Consider the following 5,999-nt stretch of genomic DNA (forward strand, 5'->3'; position numbering starts at 1 on the left):
TCTGACCAAGTACTTATCGGATGGGTGTGCAGCTTTGAGAACATTTCAATACCACCTAGGTTAAGGTGTAGGAAAATTATTGTGCCCATGGGATATGCTTTGCATGGTCGATCGAGCATTAAATACCATTTTTACCTGAGTGTCATGCACATCCATAAAAAAACACGCTACTAGGTGTGTTATCCGATCAAGTACTCATGTGATGGGAATGCCACTTTGCATGTAATTCAATTCCACCTAGTTGAAGGTGTGTGCAAAGTATTGTGCCCATCGAATATGCTTTTCATTGTCGATCAAGCATAAAACACCGTTTTTGCCTTAGTGTAATGCACAACCATAAAAAAACATAGTCCTAGGTGTGTTATTCAAACAAGTACTTATCAGATGGGGGATCCACTTTGCACGCAAGTATCTTTCAACTAGGTTAAGGTGCATTCAAAGTATTGTGGCCATCGGATATTCTTTGCATGGCCGATCACGCATTATACATCGTTTTTTCCCTAGTGATATGCACATCCTCAAAAAAACACACCCTCAGGTGTGTTATCTGACCAAGTACTTATCAGATGGGTGTGCCTCTTTGAGAACATTTCAATACCACCTATGTTGAGGTATAGGAAAAGTTTTGTGCCCATCGGATATCCTTTGCATGGTCGATCGAGCATGAAATTCTATTTTTGCTATTGTGTCATGCACATTTGTAAAAAATCACACTGCTAGGTATGTTATCCGATCAAGCACTTATGGGATGGGCGTGCCACTTTTCATGTAAGTCAATTCCACCTAGTTAAAGGTGTGTGCAAAGTATTGTGCCCATTAGATATGCTTTGCATTGTCGATCAAGCATAAAACACCGTTTTTGCTATAGTGTCATGCACAACCATATAAAAACAAAGCCCTAGGTGTGTTATTAAAACAAGTACTTATAGGATGGGGGCTCCACTTTGCACCTAAGTCCAATTCAACTACCTTGAAGTGCATGCAAAGTATTGTCACCATCGGATATGCTTTGCATGGTCGATCACGCATTATACACCATTTTTTCCCTAGTGATATGCACATCCGTAAAAAAACATGCCCTTAGGTGTGTTATCTGACCAAGTACTTATCGGATGGGTGTGCCTCTTTGAGAACTTTTCAATACCACCTAGGTTGAGGCATAGGAAAAGTGTTGTGCCCATCGGATATCCTTTGCATGGTCGATCGAGCATTAAATACTATTTTTGCTGTAGTGTCATGCACATTCGTAAAAAATCATGCTACTAGGTATGTTATCCGATCAAGCACTTATGGGATGGGCGTGCCACTTTGCATGTAAGTCAATTCCACCTCGTTGAAGGTTTGTGCAAAGTATTGTGCCCATTGGATATGCTTTGCATTGTGGATCAAACATAAAACACCGTTTTTGCCTTAGTGTCATGCACAACCGTATAAAAACACAGCCCTAGGTGTGTTATTAAAATAAGTACTTATAGGATGGGGGCTCCACTTTTCACCTAGGTCCATTTCAACTACCTTGAGGTGCGTGCAAAGTATTGTCACCATCGGATATGCTTTGCATGGTCGATCACGCATTATACACCGTTTTTTCCCTAGTGATATGCACATCCATAAAAAAACATGCCCTTAGGTGTGTTATCTGACCAAGTACTTATTGGATGGGTGTGCCTCTTTGAGAACATTTCAATACCACCTAGGTTGAGGCGTAAGAAAAGTGTTGTGCCCATCGGATATCTTTGCATGGTCAATCGAGCATTAAACACTATTTTTGCTCTAGTATCATGCACATCCATAAAAAAACACGCTGCCAGGTATGTTATCCGATCAAGCACTTATGGGATGGGTGTGCCACTTTTCATGTAAGTCAATTCCACCTAGTTGAAGGTGTGTGCAAAGTATTGTGCCCATCAGATATGCTTTGCATTGTTGATCATGCATAAAACAACATTTTTGGCTTAGTGTCATGCACAACCATTAAAAAACACGGTCCTAAGTGTGTTTATCAAACAAGTACTTATCGGATGGGGGCTCCAGTTTGCACGTAAGTCCGTTTCAACTAGGTTGAGATGCGTGCAAAGTATTGTCACCATCGGATATGCTCTGCATGGTCGATTACGCATTATACAACGTTTTTCCCGTAGTGATATGCACATCTGTAAAAAAACATGCCCTTAGGTATGTTATCTGACCAAGTACTCATCGGATGGGTGTGCCTCTTTGAGAAAATTTCAATACCACCTAGGTTAAGGCATATGAAAAGTATTGTGCCCATCGGATATGCTTTGCATGGTCGATCGAGCATTAAATACCATTTTGCCTTAGTGTCATGCACATCCATAAAAAAACACGCTACTAGGTGTGTTATCCGATCAAGTACTTATGAGATGGGAATGCCACTTTGGATGTAAGTCAATTCCACCTAGTTGAAGGTGTGTGCAAGGTATTGTGCCTATCGGATATGCTTTGCATTGTCGATCAAGCATAAAACACCGTTTTTGCCTTAGTGTCATGCACAGCCATATAAAAACATGGCCCTAGGAGTGTTATTCAAACAAGTACTTATCAGATGGGGGCTCCATTTTGCACGCAAGTCCCTTTCAACTACGTTGAGGTGCGTGCAAAGTATTGTCACCATTGGATATGCTTTGCATGGTTGATCACGCATTATACACCATTTTTTCCCTACTGATATGCACATCCGCAAAAAAACACGCCCTTAGGTGTGTTATCTGACCAAGTACTTATCGGATGGGTGTGCCTCTTTAAGAAAATTTTAATACCACCTAGGTTGAGGCATAGGAAAAGTGTTGTGCCCATCGGATATCCTTTTCATGGTTGATCGAGCATTAAATACTATTTTTGCTCTAGTGTCATGCACATCTATAGAAAAACATGTTGCTAGGTATGTTATCTAATCAAGCACTTATTGGATGGGAGTGTCACTTTGAATTTAAGTCAATTCCACCTAGTTGAAGGTTTGTGCAAAGTATTGTGCCCATCGGATATGCTTTGCATTGTCGATCAAGCATAAAACACCGTTTTTGCCTTAGTGTCATGCACAACCATGAAAAAACACGGTCCTAGGTGTGTTAATCAAACAAGTACTTATCGGATGGGGGCTCCACTTTGCACACAAGTCCGTTTCAACTACATTGAGGTGTGTGCAAAGTATTGTCACCATCGGATATGCTCTGCATGGTCGATCATGCATTATACACCGTTTTTTCCCTAGTGATATGCACATCCGCAAAAAAACATGCCCTTAGGTGTGTTATCTGACCAAGTACTTATCGGATGGGTGTGTCTCTTTAAGAACATTTCAATATCACCTAGGTTGCAATGTAGGAAAAGTGTTGTGTCCATTGGATATCCTTTGCATGGTCGATCGAGCATTAAATACTATTTTTGCTCTAGTGTTTTTCCTCCAAGAGGAGGAGAGACTCACTCTAATGAAAGCATATATGAAACCTTACTTTTTAAATTTTTGCTCCAAGAGGAGGAGAGACTCACTCTAATGAAAGCATGTATGAAACCTTATCTGCTTGTTTAATCCTTTATTTGGGATGTGTACATCGGCGGATAACTTTTTTATATTTTTATACCAGAAGGAGGATGTAGAAGACATAGCAAGTGAAGAAGAATACGATGTAGGCTACTCTCTCAATAAGATGAGTCATGAAAATATGAATCTATTGGAGCAGATTGGAAGTTCATTCACCGCTATGTTGTTAATTCGACAACCTCATTTTTTTGAATTTGGTGAAGAAGAGATTTTAATCCTCTTGAATCCTAAGAAAGAGGTTAATGTCAAAGTCATTACAACCATCCTCAGGTTTGATGCAGCCTTTTCCTTGGCTTTATACTTTGCTTATTTTGATTAAACCCAAGAAGCTAATACTTTTTTTTTTAATATAGTAATGTTATAGTAAATTTTTTGCAAAATATACAAAGCGTTTCATATATGCTCGATCCTCGTATTTCGGAAGTGCTTAGCAACAAAGAAGAAACCATAGAGGATGTTTGCAAGTGGTTGAAGCACGTTCCTATGAATGACACACGAGTTATTTTCACAGCATATTATGAGAAGTAAGCATCAAACCCTACTTGTTTTTTCTATTGCATTGCTAGAATTGTCTCAAACACAGTAATTATTGTTTATTGATAATGCAACTCACATTGGAGTCTAGTAGTTGTGGACATCTTTGCTAAGAAGTGCTTCTTTGCCAACTCAATGACATCCATCCACGGCACTATGTTAGAGTAAGTATAGACTACACTTGTTGTCACTTCTTGACATGTAGATTGATATGCAATGCACATATTTACTATTGTTATATGTTTTGATGTGCAGATCAGCTCGAAAGTTAGTAGGTGTTATCGACACAGTAATGCGGCAATGTGACTTGGCACAACAAATAGAGTATATAACATGTCAGGTATCACATCAAGAGAATATCCACATCTATAATTGTGGATGGAGGGTGGGCTACAATTGCTTTTTGTTACTTGGTCAAATTTTTGAAATACAAAATGACACCACACTGTCAACATATACGGATTTGCATCTCTATATATTTATAACATGTACCATTTGAGCAATCATTAAGGGCGACATTATGGACCCTCCCACAAGGCAAATAGATAATGGCTCAGAGGAGTGCGAAATGAATGCCGTCAAAGAGTCAAAGGGGATAGAAGACCTCAACTCTACAAACATGGCTTCATTGGAAGAATTGGGAAGCTCTTTTAATGTTAGGGTTATGATTCAACATAGACCTCAGTATCTTGAATTTGGGGGAGAGGAGATTTCAATCCTCTCTAGAGCTTCAAATGAGGTCAATAACAACGTTATGATGGCCATTCTTAGGTTTGATACAAACTTTTTCTCTGCTTGATAATTCAATATTTTGATTAAATCTAATAAGCTAATATTCATTTATTGGTTGGTGCAGTATAGTTATCTCACAATTTGGTAGAGCCGTACAAAACCGTGTGTATATGTTGGATTCCCTCCTTTCTCCTATACTTAGCGATAGCAGAAAGACGATAGCTGATGTTTGTAAATGGTTACAGCCTTTACATTTACATGGTGTACGAGTCCTATTTATGGCATATCACGAGATGTAAGTATCATGGCAACCTTTATTTTCATCTTATACTGGCAACATTGTGTTAAATAATAATGGTTCTTAATTATTCGTGTAGGGAACATTGGAGTCTGGTGGTTTGGGACCTTGAAGACAACTATTGTTGGTTTGTTAACTCGATTGCAGGCTTTCATGGCTTAGTGCAAACGTAAGTATTCTATTAATCTGTTGTTACTTCTATATTATGTACCTTATGTAATAGACACACTAAGTTTTTTTAATATGTCATGATGAGTAGGTCGATTGAGAAGTTGGTATCTGCTATCAAAGAAACAAGACAGTACAAAGACTTGATAGACTTCAAAAGCATTTAGTAGTAGAGCAGGAAGATGGGCATAGTTGTGGGTGGAGAGTTGCCTACAACTGCATGTTGATTTTCAAAGAAATTTTCTCACTTAAGCAACAGATCTCATCAGAAGACTCTTTGGAGCTCAAATATTCAGAGGAGGATATACAATTGTTTAGGGCTAAAATCATTCGAGACCTAATTGTTGCCATTAGAATACAACATGCAACTGAAGCAATATCAGAGCTTGCATTTAAGGAAGAGGAGACTGAGTCTACTGTGAAAGCACTGCACACTACAAAAGAAGTAGAGACTCAGTGTACACCTACAGCACCATAGCCTCCACTGGAAGCATCAGAAGAGTTGCCATAGCCTTCGCTTGCATTTAAGGAAGAGGATACTGAGTCTACTCCGAAAGCACTACATACTATAGAAGAAGTAGAGACTGAGTGTACATCTAGAGCACCACAGCCTCCATTGGAAGCATCAGAAGAGTTGCCACAGTTTCCACTAGAAGCATCAGAAGAGTTGTGATGCATGTATGATGTTGTGTTTGTATATATGCA

Source organism: Dipteris shenzhenensis, chromosome 2 (genome assembly GCF_047967505.1).
Source record: "Dipteris shenzhenensis isolate YYH24624 ecotype China chromosome 2, Dip_SZ_1.0, whole genome shotgun sequence".
NCBI classification, from domain to species: domain Eukaryota; kingdom Viridiplantae; phylum Streptophyta; class Polypodiopsida; order Gleicheniales; family Dipteridaceae; genus Dipteris; species Dipteris shenzhenensis.